Raw genomic sequence first — 21,758 nt, forward strand, 5'->3', positions numbered from 1 at the left:
AAGTTCAATATCATTATTGAAAACCACAATAAAGTTGGTTGCTGAGATAAATTTTTGATTTATCTAGACTACATTTCCTATAGATTAAGTATTCTCCATGTCCTTCTTCTTCTTCATGACTGATGCTTATCGATCTCCAAAGAAAAGAAAAAAAACATACCCTTTAAATTAAGAGCTGCGAATGAGGATCATCGGTAACCACCTTTAATATGTCTCTTCGAGAGGATAAGTTTCGTGGTTTCAAGTTCATTTCGAGAGATAATTCCCGAATAGATTAGTCTTTCTATTACTCTTTATAAGTGATATTTTAGCAGTGCCATTTTTCTGTTTAAAAGGACATATATCTTTAAGAAAAATCAAACATTAACTGAATACAATATATAAAGGAGATGAGCAAACATGATGTGAAATTATTTAAAAGGATCATGCAAGGGTTGTTCCTCATGCATGGTGGTTGTATTCATTCTGTAGTGTAAAACGTAGAGTGTTTTAGAATAGGTGGGTTGAAAGAAAAAAGAAAAAAGAAAAAAGAAAAAAGAAAAACGAGCTTCTAAGAAAAACGTCACGTATAGACGATGAAGATAAAGCTTCGTCAAATGCAATATTTTTTCTTGATTCTACCGATCACGAGAGATTTTTAAGGATTAAATTAGATCTTTTCAATGATCCTATCTAAGTTGCCTGGAATGCAATGATTTTTCCCGATTCTAGCTAGCAACAGAGTTTTTAAGGATTAGATTAGATATTTTCAAAGATCCCATCGTCATTATGGTCACTGTTATAAATATACCCTTCGGAAAAAAAAAACTACAACAGCAACAGCAACATTATCGTCATTATGGTCACTGTTATAATACAAAACTACAACAGCAACGTTATTTTTGATTATTTGCATGCTTTTCTGGCTAACCTGAAATTTTTTTATTGGTGGATGTTATGAATAACAAAAGTATTTTAATGTTTACTACAGTAAAGATAGCTTAAGCATAGCTTAAGCCTAGATTGTTTTTTATGTGATTTTCGTAATTAGTTTTTTTTCCTAGTATGTCTAACAATACATGTTGTGAGTTTCTTTACAATTTTCTAATTTAATAGATTGTCTGAAGAGTTGGTTGCTAGAATATCTACATAATTTTTTATTTTTTTTTGGCTATTTTTGAAAGCTTGGTATTTTAAAAATGAAATGTATTTTTTTTAATTTCAACTTTTCAAAGAAGACAAATCTTTCTTCTTTTTCTTCCATCATTTCTTTTTCTTCTCACATTTTTTTACCTTTCCATCATTTCTTTTTCTTCCCACATTTTTTTACCTTTTCAGTGAAAAAAGTTAATTTCTCATAGATTTTTCCACAAACAAAAAATAATAATAATTACTCTTTAAATTGAAAATAAAAATATTAGCTCTCTAATAAATATTGACCCCTCTATACGGTCATTCATATCACTAGCTCACACGTTACTATAGTTCACTACTACGAATGCTACGAGAGACCTCTTTCTTTGTTTGAAAGTTTCATATTTTTCCGGAAAACGCTATTTTTATTATAAAAAAGTTCATTCCTTTTTATTAAGAAAAGGGAGTCGTATGTTATAAGGTCATTCGTTTGACATACATTTCGTTGCTGTTATTTAATATTATATTAGTAATTAATGTTGATTGAAAAATTTATATAATATTATATTGACATAAATGCAAGTTATTATTCATTGATGTTGCTCGAAAATTTGACCTCAAACATGCTTCACGGATCTGTACATGAGATTTTTCCTACATACTTTTGGATAATATTTTAAAGGGGTCGAAACTTCCGTCGATCTTTAAACGAGCCAAAGTAAAATTTGAGACTGCTTTACACCAAATATGAGACTTGTGGAAGGTTCCAAATGCCTCTAGTTATTCCTGTTGGTTCCGTTTAACGTCTGATTTGCATATTAGAATTAATTTATTGCTGTTATTTCATTTTTTGGTTACATTTGTGTGTTCAACTAACCTACATGATCTCAGTGTCGTTTCACTGGTTTTTTTTTCTTTAAATTAGCATTTTAATGTCGCGATCTGGTAACTTAGAGTCATACTTATGCTAGTTTAGCTTGCACAGTTATAGTTACGTGAGAGTGATCTCATACTCAAAATTGGCTTTGCATATGCTTTGAGGAATGCTGAAATGTGTTTAAAGAATGGTTAAAAATCGTATAAATCTATCCTTTAATACTTAAAGCGTGAGTTTCTTTACAAGAAATTCATTTTTCTTAACTAAAAGGTTAAAGTTGCAAGTTTAGATGAAATGATCTCTTCTGAGAGTGCAGAAATGGAAAGAAGTCAGATTCAACTAATAAAGGGTGCGATCATACCAGCGTTAATGCACCGGATCCCATCAGAACTCCGCAGTTAAGCGCGCTTGGGCTAGAGTAGTACTGGGATGGGTGACCTCCCGGGAAGTCCCAGTGTTGCACTCTCCCACTTCAAAGGGCATTCCGGGTGCTCTCTTACCGAGAGCCAACCTGAATAAATTTCACTCACGAGGAGATTGATCATATATTGTTACCTCATACAAAACAACTTATTAGTGCAAGTCATTAGTATTGAAAGAAGTTATGGTCAAAATACAATGGGCATACCAAATCATTCATAGATGATAATGATGGTAGTGGTTCCAATCATTTCAAAGTTTAAACTGAATAATTAATGAGTGAAAATTAAAGAGGAAGAATCCCTATTCCAACTTGAACATGGGTGAATCTACGATAATAGAGATCAAGTGGAAACTTGATGAGAAAAGCAAATCTTTTTAGGATGAACAATGAAAATTATGCAACTAATGAGTAAATCATGAGGGGGCAACAAGCCCTCATGCAGGTAGATTAAGCATAAAATAAGACTTAAATAGGGATGACCTCTTGTATGTGCGCTATTTGGTTAAGAAAAATATGTATAGTGATCATGGAATTTTAACTTGATATTGATGATTTAAATGATTATACAAATGGTAATATCTTAACAATGAATTTCACCAGAATTTCCTTGGGGAAGGAAGAAATATGACGAGAGATTAAGACTCAAGATGATGAGGCTCATGTGAAATTTAACAATGTATTTAGATAATTATACCTATGGTGTAAATGGTCAACTTCTTAGTTGAAAGAAGTGGAAATGATTATTGAAAAACTAATTGGCGTCTTGATGAAAACATCACACTAATAACATTGATGAGATAACATAAATCCTAGATGGATGTTGAATAATCTTAGTTCATAGTTGAATGTTTGTAAAGTAAATGAAATTCATTTTTCTAATGAATCATGATAAGAATGCTTATAGAGTATTATTCTATATTTGATAAGTATTGAGATGTTTCTCATATTGATGATGTTTCATAATATGATGGTATGAGGGTGATCATGCCCACGTGGTTCATATTTATATACTGGTTACAATAGTGATGATGTATACTTATGATGAGGCATTATGATGTTATGTAAAGGTAAATTGACATATTCATTTACTACGTGATGATAGGTATTTAATGTTGAAAACTCATGATGGATATGATATGCATAACGTGGCATAGGAATTATGATACTATAATATGAGGTTTATTGACATGTGGTTCATTTATTATGTGAAGTCATGATATATTTTTATTGCAAATATGTTGATGTTATAACTTATGATGGTATTTCATGAGGTGAAGCAGGCGATACTTCCGTAAAAATTTATGACATGCATGAGCATGTAGTTCGTTATTATTCATAATGTTACGATTAACAATGATGAATGTTACATGATGACATGCAAGACTTGGCATGTGGATTATTTTCTATGATACTATGATGGTAGAGCTAATGCATTGGTTGCATGTTGAGGTGTGATGATTCACAGGACTCCACAAATGGGCCGAGAGGGCTGGTTTATTTGATGATCTTGTGCAAGCCCATACTCACGAGGGAGAATAAGTAACACCATATGGGCTGGGGACAAACTCAATCAACACTACATATGCCAGTGGTTCCTTTGTCTTGTGTATAGCCCTTGATGGATAGCTCTAGAAGAGCTATGGGACCATCTTGAGGAGGCCAAGTCCCTGATGTTCTAGGCTTGGTGCCTGTTATTGGATTGGGATGCTGAAGTCTCGAAGGGATGTAAAGGACTTCGATGCCTGGAGCTGTGCGCCTTAGTAGTTGTGGAGGGAGTGGGCCAGCCTTGCCAGATGCCCGGGGTCATTGAGTACCAGATCGGATGCCTGCCTTGGAGCAGATGAGGTCTGAGTCAGGCGCGAGCCTTGGGGCCAGCCTTGGACTAGGATACAGACCGAGTCAGGCTTAGCCTGGTGCCGAAAGTGGGAAAAGGACAGAGATTCCTTGAGATTTCCCGGGGTGTTGGGGACTTTCGATGCCTGCTGGTTATACTAGTTCAGCAGAGGGTGTTGGAAACATGAAGTAAATAAAATAATAAATAATAAGTAATAAAAACAATACATAATACATAATTCTTCAACATAACTTCGGGACGAAGTTCCTTAAAGGGGGAGAGTATGTAATATCCCTTCCCTTAATATTACATAATAAATAATAAATAATAAATAATAAATAATACAAATAATAAATAATACAAATAAATAATAATATAAATAATAAATAATAAATCACTTAATAATAAATAATAAAAATAATAAATCATAAATAATAAATGAATTTAAAAATATACAAGAAAATAAATGAAAATAATAAAAAATAAAAATAGTAATAACTTTACTAAAACTCTAAACAAGAATAAATATAAATAAAACAAGAAAACTATAAAAAAGAAGGAAATAAAACAAGAAAAGCTAAAAATCAAAAGAAAAGTAAAGAAATAAAACAAGAAAGCTAAAAATCAAAAGAAGTTGCATGTAGACACATGGAGTGTGTGCATGTGGTTCCCCTTCCAATATTGTTCTATTTGATAGATGGTGAGGAAGATGAGAGGGTCCGACATTCCATCTTTCCGAGATTCTGTCTTTCATTCTCTTGGGAGAATGGTATATTAAGACCTAGGAGTCACTGGCAGTAGAACGTTGATTGAGGGCTCGGGGGTGGCCAATTGTAGCAAGACGTTGCACAATTGAGCCTATGGTTGGGTGGAGAGTCGTCCCCAAAACCTTGTTGCAGATAGCAGACTTCAAGCGAAATCATAGATAACGAAATCACAGATAAGTGCTCTAATCATAGATTTGAATTTGAAGTTAATTAGTTGAATTGCATGTTGAATATAGATTACTTGATTAATTACATGTTTATTTTGGGTTGTTACAATAATGAACTGTGTTACTAGGAGGTCGAGTTTCCTCCTATATATAGGCTTCCAAGGTGGACAAAGTTCCTCAAAAATAGGTCAACTTCTTAGCTGGCAGGCTGGCTTGGTCTTGAAGGGTATTTTGACACTTAAATACAAAAATAATTCTTTTTATAAGTTACAATGTGCCCGATGGGGTCTTCAACATATGACAATAAATATTTTGATTTCTTGACCTACGACAAACCCTAGAAGCACTCAATGGGTGTTTGAACTCTAAAATAAAAGACCTTGAGCGCGCACTGAAGTCTGGCCCAGAGCAGTATGGGGGGATACTGGAATCAAGTTTCCGCACCCTTGAGATGTCTGAGGTGTCGATTTAGTCCAACTGTGACTACCTTCATGCACTGTTCTAACCTGCGATACCTTCGCGATCTGCTATAATTGTCCTTCATGCAGCCCTAACCAGGGACTGAGGTGATTTCACGCTGCTATGGCGGCAATCTATGCTATTTCCCCAAGTTACACCGCGTATCTTACTTATCCCCTTATAGATGTTGGTCAACTTCAGGTAAAAAGATACTTTAACTCACATTCACATAATCTACACAATTATATATGTTCACGCATCATATAAAAAACAGAAATGCAATTTATACCCAATATTTTCGATGCAGAAAACAGGAAATAAATACACAGAATTGATGTAAAACTCCTCTTTATTAATGCTTTAACAATTACTGACTCGACTTGCCCTGCACAATAAGCTGCAGGGGTTTGTGCACTCAGCTGTGGACTACTAGGCCTCTGTGCACTCAACTGTAGAGCTTTCTCCTACTCTACGACTCAAAGACTCGACTTTACACTTCAGATATGCATCAAATCTTCATCTTTAGATCACTCAATTGATTCCTTTACAACTTAGAACCTCGCTCTATTTATACAATCCCATGGTCCACGGACCATGGGTAGATTTCTCTAGCTGACATTACATTACAAAATTGAGGGCAGACAACCCTATGACTCATTTACAAGCTATGCGCTCCGCGCCCATAAAATGCGGAGTCTTTACATCAAAGATATAATTTATGACCAAAATCTGGGCTCTAAGCCCCAAAACTTTCCTTGGGGGATCTCGCGCCCAACAGGCCCCCAACACAAATATCGTGACTCACCCTCGAGTCACTTTGTCGGTGCGGAGATCTTTGCGCGCAGACCTCCCAACTCTTCCTGGACTACTGCAAGATCAACAACGCACTGAGCGGCTGCCTGCTGCACTTCCTAGAAGCATTGTTCAAAGACCGCGGTATCTGAACTGCTTTCCTAAATCTGTTCCTGCGTTCCCTGCATTTGCACGAGCTTTTCTTCAATCGAGGCGGTAACGACGAACGTGTCATCAATCCATGGTTGTACACGCGCCTTTAAAATGACTTCCTTATGTCATGCAATGTTTACCTATTCCTTGAGCGCTTTTGCCTGCTGCATCTGCGCGAGCCTCTGTGTAAGGGCCACCATCTACGCGGTCCCTTTTACTTCGTCGTACTTCTGCTGCAGCTCATGCGCCTCTGTTTCTAAGCGTTGTATGTTCGGGTCCTCCTATAGAGTGGTGAGGACCTCGAACGACTCTTCAAATAGCTTAGTACAGTCCTTCACTGCACTGTTGATCTTCGCTATTCCTGCTATAATGGCGCTGGCATGCTGTTCCTTCACCTCTAGCGGAGTTGAAGGTTGCGCCTTCAATTGGAGCTCGACTATCTGAAGGTTCAACTCCAGCTGAACCTTGGCCATCTCTTCCTTCGCCTCGCGCACCCCTGCTGCAAGTTTCTGCATGCGTGTCTCCATGGGGCCTTCTGCTAGGATGGCCAACTCTGGGACCATCTGGCAGGCGTCCTCGACCACCTGCACAATTTGTCTGTTCTGCGCCAGTACCTCATTGCGCTGCAAGCTCAACTGTTCCATGTTGATTCATTGTTCGCTCATGACTTGGAGTGCGCGACCCTCCTTGGCTCGCAGTTTTGTAGTCACTCGTCCTACAGAACATAGAGCGTCTCCCAAGGGAGCGCAACCATATTTATTCCAACTCCCTTCAGCACACTGACCATAGGCCTGTCGGCCTCATTTTCTGTAACCAGTGCTCCTTCTAGCAGCACTATAGTGTTGGTCATGTGGGCACACAACATTTTCTTAGCCGTGGTCGTACCTAATGCGAGGTTGGTTGACAGAGTATCAGCCTATGGAGTGCGCACCAACAACTCTTGTATCAGTGCCCGGAGGCCCTCCCAACACCATCTGGTTTTCCTCCGTGAACTGCGGGAGGGCCTCTGCAGTGACGTCGCGCACCGTCTCCCCAATGTCATGGAGATCCCCCTCAGTGAGGGTGATCGGGTTGAAAGAAGTCTTTGAGGCCTTCGACTTCTTCCGTGGCCCCACCTGCTCTCTCGGGCGCTGTCGCTTTAGTTGTGTGGATGCTATCTGCGGGTTCGCACCACCTTCCTCTGTTTCTGTCTCCTATTCAGGCGAAGGCGACTTTTCTCCCTCGCGCTCCTTCTCAGCTGCCTTCATAGCGTCCCGCGCCTCCTGCGCCTTGGCTGCTGCTGCTTCGTTCCTTCTCTTCTCTACCAACTGCGCCATCTGCAATTTTGCCTCCTCCTTCTTCCTTTTTGCAGCAGACTTCTCTGCTTCCACCGCGGAGCTGGCGGGAGCGTGCCACTCTGGCGGCCACGAATCAAGGATGAAAAATATGACATCATCTGTCACCAGATAAGGTAGCTCATTCCATGACTTCGCGGGGTACTTCCTCGCCCTGATGTACACGTGATGAAAGTCTGCCTTGAACTCCACGAAGCTCTGCAGACTGTTATAGACAGTAGGCGATAACTACGGCTTGCAGTTAATCCCCATTCTGATGTTCATCTCCATGAACACCCAAAATATTTTGCTATCTCTGATCCTCTGCGCATCTTTAGTTTCCCACAGCGAAGCGTACTTCGTTGCCTTCGGAAGATCCTGCGCAATTGTTGGGAATTCACTGTCCTCGGGCAATTCCCAAGCCACCAGCACTATGGACAGCATAATCCATGCATAGTGGAAAGTCTTCCCCTGCTCCTACGCCTCGTGGAAGTTTTCCAGGAACTCTCTGCACAAGTAATTCGTCTAGTTAAACTGGACCCCCTCTGCGCATTGCGCGGCAAGTGCAACCATCGGCGCGGGCACCTCATCCGCGCTACACTTTCTCATAAGTTTCCTGGAAAATATCTACATCGCGACTTTGACTGCAAAGTTATTTATATTGGAGATCGCGTACCCTCTCTTTTTCTTCTCCAACTTGAACTTCTTCATGGCCTCTGCGATGGCCAAATCATCACTTTTACCCTCGGATATGTTCGCTGGATCCTCCCCTTTGTAAGGGAGCCAGGTAATGCTGTGAATTAGATGATCTGTGATGTGGATGGGCTCCTCCAGCCACAAACACCCATCATGCACCAGGCAAAGCAGCTGCCTGATGACAAAAGTAGTCACTGGGGCGCGATGGTAATGCGTCACCCACAACAGATTTAACAATCCTGCTTTCTCTACTCCTCATAACCATTTCTGCAGTTCCAACTCTATGACTCCTGCCGGTGTGTTTTTCTTCTAGCGCATTAGCTGCGCGGTTGCCAAATGTGGGAATTTCTCGTGGTTCGCGAGATCCCAATCTCCAAATTTTAGAACCGTCACCCGTCCTAAGTGCGCTCCGTAAAAAATGATGTCATCGGGGAGTAGCAGAGTCTAGAGAGAGCTCTTGCTCTCATCTAGGTCCTTGGGCACCCTTGCTTTCCCCTTCTGCAGAGGAACATATGCGGGTAGCTGGGTTAGAGGGTCTGCACCCTGGGTTTCTTCCTCCATTTCTTTGTCCTCCTCCTCTACCAGGATTTCTTCAAAGTCTTCTTCCTCCTCATTGACTTCCAAATTGATCGCCTTCCCCTTTTCTTCCATGGTGAGCCTCGTCCTTAATGGATTCCTGGGGGACACGTGCACCGGTACCATAGGTTGCTTATCTTTCTTGGGTCTGATTTAGGGATTTCTGCGACTATTCCGATGCTTTCTAGGGCTTCTCCTACTGTTATGGCCTGCATGACCTCCTCAACGGTCATGTCTCCAATATCCATGACTTTCTCTGGCGCGACCATACTGCTATTCTACAATTCTCTTAATGGCTCAAGTAAGTGCTCAAACAATGCCTTCGACTTTAAAAGATCGAACAAATCAGGGTTCATGAATCTCTAGGAGCGCAATAGCTCAATTCTCAAATTGCCAAGTGTTGTTTACTGGGTATCCCTTTGCACTTTATAACACCTTTTGAATTTGAATTTGATCTTTCCCCCCACTTTCGGTCCATTAATGCTCCCTTGGTTGCAGATTTTCTCAAATCTAGCCCATAAAGTTCGCCTTAAATGCCTGCTGCTCGCTTCATTTGATTTCAAACCAAGCATCACATCATGAATAGTGATTGTAACGGTCACTTTCTAGCCAACCCGTGCGGCAGCACAGCTACCCTCGCGTTGTTGCGGACCTTGTGATACTTCCCTATTGCGCACAGTCCGAACATCTCGCATCTCCCAGGTAGAGTAGTTTATAGTCCTGCACCTCCTTTCAGTTGCCTGGAGCGTTAACAGTATACTTCTTGCGGCTAGTCAGATGGCTGGGCCACCTGTATATGGCTTCAAACAACTACCATCTACTTTCCCTGGGAAAAGTTTGCCATTTATTTTTCCAATTGCACTACACCACCATCTGTGATCTCCTTAATAACATACGGTCCCATCCAATGCATTTGGAGCTTCCTCGGGAATTTATTAAACTTACTATCGTATAACAACACCAAATCATTCACCTTAAAGGTGCGCAACTTGATATGTCGATCGTGCCAGGTCTTTTCCCGCTGCTTCTGTACTTGCTGGTGAAATCCATCCAAAAACCATTCTTCTTCTAGTTCCTCAAGCTGCGCGAGCCTCTCCTCCAGGGCTCTGCGGTCCGTCATACCTGTGAGTGCTGCTATGCACAGACTAGGCACAATGTATTCCATCGGCATTACAGCTTCTACTCCATAGACAAGCCTAAAAGGTGTCTGTCCCATCAGTTTCTTGCACATTGTCTTATAAGCCCATAATACTGTAGGTATTCGCAGGTCCCAATCAGTTCACTGCGCATTACATACCTTCGTCAGCACGTTGCACACCTTACTAGATGCTTCCACGTGGATAACCTTCTGCGCGATTTTCCTTCCTACGTATTGTCTTTCCAACATTAAGAGCCATTTGCACATTTGTCCTCCCAACACATACTTATTGACCATACCTTTCAGTGTGAAGTTCATGTGCATCCGCACAAGTTGTTTTTCATATGCTTGCATCCACCCGACCAGATTTGCGCGCAGATCATTTCGTCCATTGTATTTGTATGTCAATCGCACCCTAGGCTTCCCAAATCATGTGCGCATCATCCTTCCACATTCACGCTAATCGTCAAATCTCCCTTTGTGCGTACCCCACCACCTCGCGGGCGTAGCGTGTAGTACCCAATCCAAGGCTTGGAAGCGTTGCTTTTCTGGCACCTCCTTTTCAAATTTATTCAAGAAGGTATATACCTCACTTAGGCCATCACAAATAGGCACGTCCATTACTTCTGTCGATACACAATGCAGTGACTTTGTCATCATATTACAATTCAGTGTAGTTACCTCATGTAACCAATTCTACCATCGCTCCGTTTCCTCATCCGAATCCGAGGTATAGGAGCTTTCGCGCTCCCATGCAATCCGCCCATCTGTGGTGGGATTCACCTAGTCCTGGTTTTGCGCTATTATCTTATAGATGCAGTCCAAATCATCATCACTTTCATAGTCGCGCACCGGATCTGTATACTGAAATCCTTCAGCAAGGTCCAAGGGTATAACTATGCATAGAGACTTCTTTTGAAAAATCATCTTGCACTTCTTCAGATTAATCACCCCATTCATGTCAGTGGCCCAATAAATTCCTAAGAGCACGGGATAGGGATTGCTGTCATCAACAATCTCTATCACTTCAAAGTCTGCTAGCGCGCTCGCTCCCTCAATATCCACAGTGATTCCCTGCAATCGCCCCATGGGTATTATCTTTTGCTGGTTCACCATTTGCAGCTTAATAGGAGACCATTTTAGCGTAGGTCTCCCCATTCGCTCCCATGTCTGCTTCGGCAGTTCATTCGCATCTGATCCTAAATCCAGAATTACTTGGTCTATTTCATATTCTCCAATCTGCACTGTTAACCTCATTTCTCTTCTCGTCCTCGTCTTATGCTTTCCAATCTTCTAGACTACGCACGGTTCTCCTGGCGATGTCCGAGCGCATCTGTTAATGAGTTCCAGTAGTCATTTTACAACTTTATTGTCGCGCTGTAACTTCATGCATGTTTCCAGGAACGTTGTGAGCATAGATGGGTCCATCTCTGACTTCGGTCTATCTTTGCTTCTTGAAGTGGAGGCATCAATGAAGCTCTTCTTAGCTTCCATGAAGGTTTCCTGAGAGCGCTCCAAATCAAACTTCGCTTATTTTGCCGGAGATTTGCGAACCCAAGTACTATCTTCTGGTTGTTTGCTTTTTTCATCTCCCGTCATGATTCCACTTCGGAGCACAATGTTCACATTTGGATCTTCCTCGCACGGCTTAGACCTCATCATCTGCAGGTTCTAAGTCGGGGGAGGTGGTAGTGCTCCTTTGTCGCATATCCTAGCTATCAGCGTAGGACAATCTTCCGTCTCATGATCAAACAAGGTGCAATATAAACACAATGGCCGCGTTGGAGTCGTACAATCGCGAGCATAATGTCCCACTCAGCAATTGTAGCATATCAACTGACCGCGACCTCTTCCGGGTCCTCCTCCGCCTTGGCCTCGTCCGCGCCCCTGGAATCCTGTTCACGCAACTCCTGCATTTTGTTCTAGAGGGCCGCGATTCGACCTGAACTCTGTAGGTGGTAGTTCTATCTATCCTCAAGTCATAGCTTCTACAAGTGCGTTCATCGTGTCCCATTGACCTACAAAAGTTACAGAACAATTTTTGCGAATTTTGTGTATACTTTTGTAACAAATGGCAGTTGTCCGTAGCATGTTTTCCACCTATTTGACAAATCGCGCACCACAAAGCAGGCACCGCGCTAGGTCCTGCTTGTGCTTCCGGCCTTAATGACATCGATCCTCCTCCCACGAGGTAATTTGCGAACACCGGGTAGTGGTCCTTGTCATGACCCTGACCCTTGCATTTTACGCACCACACCGCTTCGCGCACTTCTGGTCGAGCTATCCTGTCCTGTTTCAGACTCTGCATCTGTAGGGATAAATTCTTCCGCTGCACGTCGATTTGCTGAACTCCTAAGTTAGGATCCTGCATTAGGGTCTCATGCAACCTCATCACGATCTCTAAGGCCTCTTCCTGAGTCGTTAACTTTTGCTGCAATAACGCCCTCCATAAATGTGGCATTAGTGATGCTACAAATCATTTGCGATGTTGTCCATCCCTTAGATTCATATTAGCTTCGGGAATCGTACACTTCAACCTCTGACCCAATTCCCAAGGAATCTCGCTTGGTAGCATCGTGATCTCTTTGAATCCAATGATCGACTGTGCTTCAGACTTCGTCCCGCTAAACTCTCTATTTAGCACTGCTTGAATATCCGAGATTCTTGCCTTTGGATTATCATTGAGTGCTTAATATACCAGGTCAGCGCGTGGTCCTGCGGGGTGCTAACCAGTGTCACTTTCCTTATATTGTCATCTATAACTCCTTACACTTCCCATACCGTTATTACAACGAACCAAAACTGGTCCGAATCCTCGTTTCTCAATCCATTGAACACGGGCAACTTTATCGTGCTTGCCATATTGACTCGCGGTGGTGGCGGAGGTGGTACGGGTGAAGATGGAGGTGAAGGTGGTGAAGCTGGTGGCAGTGTGGATGGGGGTGGTATTCGCGAAATTCATTGTCTTATCAAATGGATCACACTTTGGAGAGAGACCTTTGCGAGCTCTTCCTCGTCCCCTTGTGGAGGTGAAATCAAGGGGCTGTTTTTTGGTCCCTTATTTCCTTCGTTCCTGTAAGTTTTCCCACTTCGCGTAGCTCTGAAAATCAAGGTAATTGCATAACCCTTTTTTCGTACAATAGCATTTTAACCCAAGTATTCAAAGAATTTATGTACTTACCTTGCGGTCCTTTGAGAAAGTGTCGCTCTACCTTGCTATAGCTGACTGAGATGTCTACTGCGAACTCAGTAATGAATCCTCCTATAATTCAATTGAGCCAATGATCATTGACGCATGTGATTTAATCCTTAGAAACTTCCAATATTTGCACTAACTCTGGGGTCCACACAATAGGACCATCGAGCTTCCACCTTCCTTGGTTATCTGCTAGCTTCGGGATCCACTTGTACAACTCAGTAGGGAAAGACACGAAGAAGATTTCGTGGATCTCTGTGTATAGGTAGCAGTCTAACCATTCTTCTTTTGTCAGTCGCGGGTTCCTGCGCTCTTGCGCCGCGAACTCATGAATTCTTCTACCCAACCAGCCTCCAATTTTCTTCTTAGTTGGATTCCAATGATACGACGTCAGACATCTCTATGCAGATTCCGGTTGCAGCAATGAAACCATTTTTTGGCTTGACGGGGCCTGACCCAGGTTCAAAGTTATTTAGCTAAACAAATCCCTACATTACTGGCCTTTTCGGCATTAGCCCGCAAAGCGCGAACTGAAGTCTCACTCGAAGCAGTATGGGGGGATTCTGGAACCAAGTTTCCACACCCTTGAGATGTCTGAGGTGTCGATTTAGTCCAACTGTGCCTACCTTCACGCTGCCCTAACTAGGGGCTGAGGTGATTTCGCGTTGCTATGGCAACGATCTATGCTATTTCCCCAAGTTACACCGCGTATCTTACTTATCCCCTTATAGATGTTGGTCAACTTCGCGTAAACAAATACTTTAACTCACATTCACATAATCTACATAGTTATATATGTTCGCTCATCATATAAACAACATAAATGCAATTTATACCCAATATATTCGATGCAGAAAACAAGAAATAAATACACAGAATTAATGTAAAACTTCTCTTTATTAATGCTTTAACAGTTACAGAATTGACTCACCCTATGCACTCAGCTGTAGGGGTCCTCGTACTCAGCAGCAGGGGTCCGCACACTGAGCTGCAGAATACTAGGCTTCTACGCACTCAGCTGTAGAGCCTTCTCCTACTCTACGACCCAAAGAATCGAATTTACACTTCAGATATGCATCAATTCTTCATCCTGAAATCACTCAATTGATTCCTTTACAACTTAGAGCCTCACTCTATTTATACAATCCCATGGTCCGTAGACCATGGGTAGATCTCTCTAGCCGACATTACATTACAAAATTGAGGGCGGACAACCCTATGACTCATTTACAAGCTACGCGCTCCATGCCCACAAAATGCGGAGTCTTTACATCAAAGATACAATTTATGACCAAAATCTGGGCTCTAAGCCCCAAAACTTTGCCTGGGGTATCCCGCGCCCAACAACCTGTCACATCTATCAAGAGAAGATCATCAACATACATAAGAATGATTACATACTCACTCTTTACAACCTTGATATAGAGATTTGGAACATCAGAACTCTTTGTGAAGCCCAATCTTTGTAGGTATGCATCCATCCTTGCATACCATGCCCTTGGTGCTTGCTTAAGGCCATATAATGCCCTTTTCAACCTGGAAACATAAGTCTATCTATATTTGAATTCAAATCCCAAGGGTTTCTCTATATAGACTTCTTCATCGATCGTGCCATTTAGGAATGCAGTCTTGACATCCATTTGATGATTGTTCCATCCCATCGATGCTGCCAAAGAGACTAGTGAACGTATATTTGTATACCTTATTGTAGGAGGAAATGTCTCTTCATAATCGATGCCTTCTTATTGAGAGAATCCCCTAGCCATAAATCATGCCTTATACTTATCAATACTTCCATCTGCCACATGTTTAATCTTGTAGAACCATTTGGAAGTTACCACAGATTTGTCTTCAAGCGTAGGTACGATCTCCCAAACTCCATTTTTCATTATCGATTAATACTCTTCATTCATGCCATCCTTCCATTCTTGATGTTTGAAAACCTCTTCAAAGGTGGATGGCTATGTTTCTATCAACTTTGTCATGTATGCTGCATATCTAGAGTATCTGTTTGGCTTCAGCGATGGGATCGTGTAGTTCGAGTAGAGGAAGTGAAATCTGAGTTTTGCATTGATATTGAATGCAAAGCAGAGAGGGATGAGGAGCCTTGCATGTTTCAAAAATTTCCTGATCAGAAGTGAAACCAACCATAGGAAAATGAGGACCTGACATAACCATCAGCATAGGCTGAAGTGCCTCGACAGTCTACAGGGTTTTGACTTCGTCAACAAATAGATCATCGTAGACCAATGTCTTAGATAGATTAACAATGATTGAATCAACATCGTGATTAGATGAGGAAGTAGAGAGATCACGACAACCAAGATCAGAAAATTCAGGATGTTTTTCGGCATCCTCATGATTTGATGAATCAGGCCAAGGGGTATATGAGAAGCAAGGATGTTCACCCTCTGTGTTTTCAGAAATGGCAGATGACAGATTGGATGGATTTTCGGAGGAAGATGTGTACTATTCGCAATGTAATGAAACACTGACATCCGACGTGTCCTGTGAACGATTGGAAGTAGAAACATCCAAAAATGAGTTTTCATAAAGGAAATAAGCAGTGGCAGAATCACAAGGGATGTCAGGATAGAGCAGGTGAGGCACGGATGGAAGGGAGTCATCCTTCATTGTGGGTTCTTCTTTAGATTCCTGCACACACTCATCATGAATGATGGCGCAGGTTGGTTGCATAACACCAAATCCTTCGAAAAATTGATCCTCGTTCATAGCAGATGAGGAGTCCGGAATGGAAGAACATAAGATAGTACAATCCGGAGGATCAACAGAACGCGGGGACGGAGGTTGAGGGAATGAATCCACATGATGACAAAAAATCTTGCAAGCCAAATCTGTGGAGATATCAAGAGCAGGTGGGGTGGGAAGATGTGAAAATTCAATAGATGTGTGTGCATAATCTCCCACATCACTCTGCAGTGGTGGAGCTATTTGATGAGGTGAAGGCGGACAGTCACTTGTGACAACAACGATTCTTGTCTATTATTGTGCAGCTCCATAACCGAGGTGTGTTGAGCAGGATCGGAATGATTTCAATAATTGCAGATTTTCAGATATGTAAAGAAGATACTCAAATATTCCATTGAGAAATTCCCAATCAATTTCATCTTTGGGAAATCGGTATGCAAGATTACAAAAGCGTGTGTGAAATTTTTCAACAGATCGATCAGGTGCTTTTCATAATTTCTTTATCGAGTGCTTTACGGTTAAAGTGATTGAAAGCATGGTCTATCTCTGCGACCATATGAGCAAGAGAATGAATATATTTTTTAGGCAGCGTGGCACACCAGTGCAATGGATGCCCTCGAAGCGTGTAGATGAACAACACGCAGGTAATGTATTCTTCAAAGATTCCATGTCTTTCGCATGAGCCTACAGTGCTGACCGCGTGCCTAACCAAGGCTACATAGCATCCACCATCATATGTTTTATGTGATAAGTTATTCGAGAGATCTTACGAGATTTTGAAGTCATTTTCATAAGACATGCACTTCGGAAGAGAAAAAATATAGTTGTTCATGATGGATATGTAGAGATTCAAAGCAGATGTGAGGACTCAACTTGTCATCTGGCCCTCCTTCTAGTGCCAAAATGTTGACGGTGTTGGACCTGCCAACATGTCAAGGGATCTCCGTGGTAAGAATTCCCAACATTGGGTCGTACAATATAGCCTTGACCACAGTTGCGCATAGAGGCAAGTAAGATGTCCATGTTGGTAGCAAGGGTGTGACATATGAAGCAATTCAAGGAAGGTGCATGGACGATTCTAACACATGGAGGGTGATGTGAGTGCGCACCTTGGAAACTTGTGAAATCATGGAGTTAAGAAGGGAACACACGAGCAAAGATGCATTAAAAACTGGAAGGAAAGTAAGCTAGCAATCCAAAGTGATGGTTAAACCAACAACACATTGCAGTAAGATTCATACATGAATATACAAAAAATCCATACGTGCATGCGTAAGCAAATAAATACATATATCATTTAGAGTAAACAAGATAGATGAAATAAAATACGACATATGCATGAAACATGTTGGCTTTGTTATATTAAGAAGTGAAAGTTCCAATCATACAATACAACCATGACCAACCACTAGTTCCGACAGTGGAACGTTACAGTCACTGCCACCTGCTCCTCCAAAGAGATATACTAGCTCTGCACAATGGAGAAGCCAAGTCTCATTACAATACTCTCCAAGCTTTCTCTAAGATACTCCTATCGGAAGCTTCACTGACAAAAAGCCCTTACAATGAGTTATCAAGTTCTATTTATAGCAAAGGGTGGGGTGACCCTTGACATTCCCCTTTGTGACTCTTCATCTACCCTATTGACTCTTCACCTACTACATGAATGTTACATCCAACTATCGACACTTGGACTTTCATTGTACATGACGTTACATTAGAATGCACATGTACCCATGTGGGATGGCATAGGCTTTAGCAAGCCATGCAAGAAATCACTAAGACTCAAACATATGTGGGATGACCAACTCTTCGACATCCTCATGGTGGTTGATCGTGGCGGACTGATGCCAAGCTTGGTGGTTCGTGGTGGTTTCCAAGTGCTCAATGTTGACACCTTGTTGAAAGTGAACTCTTGCCTCCGTTGCATCCGGGTACACTGATATGGCTCTCTGTTGGGTCCCTATAATACTAGTAATTACCCCATTACTATTGTAGTTATACCCCCTATTTATATTGTTGTGCCCCTATTACCCCCATATTTTTATTTCTGTGCCCCTTAGAATCCCTCTATTGTTATTTTTGTGGCTTTATATTATTATTGTTAGGTCGACTGGATTATATTGTGACTCCTTAGACTCCTATATATAGAAAGGAGGTTTTGTCATTTGTATCATCGAAGAATTGTTCATTTATGTAATGTAAAGGAGGTTGCCCCCTCGAAGAGGCTGAATTCTAAGGCGTGGATCTCTTTTTTCTATCTTTTTGTGAGCTGGTTTCATAACATTTGGTATCAGAGCTTTGGATTCTAGGGTTTCGCTGCTCCAAACAGGTCATCGTGGCATTTTCGCTATAACTTTTTTTCTGTGACGTTTCAGAAGTCGCAAAAAAAACCCATTTGAGAAGAAATTGCGCTGAACCTGGGTCCGAATTTCAGAGCTTTTCGCGCGATATTTGCGGAGATATGATCTGAGGAAGTTGGTCTTTTTGCAGACTCCTGAATTACATTCAAAACAGGTGACCTGGGGAAAATCGTCATAACTTTCTCTCTGAGGATCGGATTGAAATTTCGTAAGAAGGTACAGAAAGAGGACGGACTGTAGTTTCTTGTATGTGTGTTTCAGATTCAAAGGTTGAAACAGTGACTCGTGGCACGTCATACAAGTTCGCTCTACTGAACCAGTCTAAAAGCAAGTCACTGTGGGAGATTTCACATAACTCTTCCTTGGAGAATCCAATTTGGCTCAGACTTGTGGCATTGGAAAGAGGACGCAGAAGGCTACTACAGGTAGCAATTTCAGAATTGGATGATCCGAAATTACAGAGATACATCAGATTCAATATCAGGCTTCTATAAAGTGAAAAAAGGTGTGTAGTTTTTTTTTTTTAATTTTTGTGTAAGCTTGGTTTAACGGAATTCAAAGGGCATAGTAAAGCATTATTATCGGTAACTGATGCCCCAAGGAAAGAAAATGCAAACACCTAGTAAGGAACCTGAAAGCTCTAGCATGACTCATGAAGAAGAGGAAGAAATGCTACATGATATATCAAAATTACAAGAACAAGTGCAACAAATGTCACGCTCACAAAAGCTAACAGAAGCTAAGATAAGTGGCGTGGAATCTAAGGTAAATGGCGTGGAATCTAAGATAAAGGGAATGGAAGCTAAGATGGAGGATTCGATGGCAAATTTGAAGATAGATTTGAATACAAACATGGAAGAATTGAAGAAGTTGCTACAAGAAAGGGTCACTAATGGTGAAAAGGTAGTAAAGGAAACTCATGATGAGAACAAAAGAAATGTTAATCATGATTCCATAGACTCTAATGTTGGATCGAAGACTCACCATGTTCCAAAAATCGATATGAGGAAGTTTGATGGCAAGGATCCCGCCACATGGATATTACAGATGGAGCAATTCTTCGATCTCAATAATGTGCAAAACACACAAAAGGTACGTATGGCAACTTTATATTTGGAACCAAATCAGTTTGTATGGTATCAATGGCTTTGTTCTCGTAAACAATTTATCACTTGGGCAATTTTTACGGAAGAATTGATAGCACATTATGAGGATACAAAAAGCAACACTTTTTTTAGCCAATTGATAAGTCTCAAACAAAAGGGTTCAATAATGGAGCACATTGAGGAGTTCCAAAAATTGAACATAAGGGTAAAAGATATTCCAGAGGAGCATAGGATTGATGTGTTCATAGGGTCTTTAAAGGATAATATCCAACATGATGTGCGCCTTTGGGAACCTGATTCATTAGAGAAGGCATTCAGGTTAGCAAGAAAAATGGAAAGCAAAATTATGGCAACTAGGAAGCATACCATTCACAACTATAAAGACGGAAGTGTTGTTGCCCATAGTCTTCCACAACCTACAAGGTTGACACCACAACAATTGGAAGAAAAAAGAGCAAAAGGGCTTTGTTACAATTGTGATAGCAAATACACAAAAGGTCATAAGTGTGCTGAGAAGAAATTATTCTACATAGATTGTGAAGAGGAAGAAGAAAAGGAGCAAGAAAGGTCAAAAGAAGAGGATATATTCCAGGAACAAAGCCTAGATGAAGAACAAATAAATCCGACCATATCTTGTAATGCATTGGCGGGAATTACCACTCCTCAAACCATCAAGATAGAAGGACAAATCAAGAAGAAAAAGGTAATAGTGTTGATTGATTCAGGAAGCACCCACAATTTTATTCATTGTAGGGTAGCAAAAGAATTGAATTGCTTCCTATATCCAGCACCAGAGTGTCAAGTGATGATTGCAAATGGAGGAACAATAAATTGTTCTGGAAAGTGCCATAATATCAAGCTATCCATGGGAGAATATGTATTGACTAGCCCAATGCTTTCCATTCCAATGGGAGGTGCTGATGTTGTACTAGGAGTCCAATGGCTACAATCCTTGGGTACAATAGCTTTTAATTTTCAAGAACTTTTCATGAAATTTTCTGTGGAAGGAAAGGAAGTTGAATTAAGGGGTATTGCAGGGAAACCAGGAAAGATAATCAGCTCTAATGGTATGACAAAGCTTCTAAAAAAGGAGCAAAGAGGTGTAATTGCACAATTATGTTCGCTAGATGTTTCCACATTGGAATCATCTATTTCTCCAGATCTCCAAAAAGTCCTGGACAATCATTCCAAGGTATTTGAGACTCCCAAAGGTCTCCCACCTATGCGTGATCATGATCATGCTATTCATCTGATTCCAGGAAGTGTTCCTCCAAACATCAGGCCGTACAGATATCCCTATGTCCAAAAAAGTGAAATTGAACGTATGGTTGCAGAAATGCTAGAGGCTGGTATAATTCAACCGAGTCAAAGTTCTTTCTCAGCTCCAGTAGTATTGGTGCACAAGAAGGATGGATCATGGCGCATGTGTCCAGATTATAGGGAGCTCAACAAGCTCACTATTAAAGATAAGTTCCCCATTCCTGTTATTGATGAATTACTGGATGAATTGCATGGATCAATTTACTTCACCAAGTTGGATCTTCGTTCGGGATATCATCAAATCAGAATGAAGATTGAAGACATTCCGAAAACAGCATTTAGAACTCATGAGGGTCATTATGAATTTTTGGTCATGCCTTTTGGCCTTACCAATGCACCTTCAACATTTCAAGGTTTGATGAATTCAATTTTCAAACCATTCCTTAGAAAATTTGTGTTAGTATTTTTTGATGATATACTAATCTACAGCAAGTCTTGGAAGGATCATGTTGAACATGTTGACAGGGTGCTACAACTATTGGAGGAGAAACAATTATATGCAAAAAGATCCAAATGTTTCTTTGGAGTCCAGGAGGTGGAATATTTGGGTCATATTGTATCTCATGAAGGAGTTAAGGTAGACCCTAGCAAAATTAAAGCCATTAAGGAATGGAAAATCCCCACATCCATAAAGCATCTGCGAGGATTTCTTGGGTTGACAGGGTATTATCGCAAGTTTGTTAAGAATTATGGGAGAATAGCAGCACCTCTAACAACATTATTGAAGAAAGATTCATTTTCATGGACTTCGGAAG

At 41.1% G+C, this 21,758-nt stretch overlaps 1 non-coding gene across 1 annotated transcript; it reads left to right on the forward strand.

Annotated features, from left to right (window-relative positions):
• Positions 1-2,337: 2,337 nt before the first annotated feature.
• Positions 2,338-2,456, forward strand: LOC149239776 (5S ribosomal RNA). Its single transcript, XR_016246833.1, has one exon. It is a non-coding gene; the product is annotated as a 5S ribosomal RNA (ribosomal RNA).
• Positions 2,457-21,758: the final 19,302 nt, after the last annotated feature.

This window comes from Pinus tabuliformis, chromosome 8 (genome assembly GCF_031772625.1).
Source record: "Pinus tabuliformis cultivar Carrire ecotype Pingquan chromosome 8, CPIR1, whole genome shotgun sequence".
NCBI lineage: Eukaryota > Viridiplantae > Streptophyta > Pinopsida > Pinales > Pinaceae > Pinus > Pinus tabuliformis.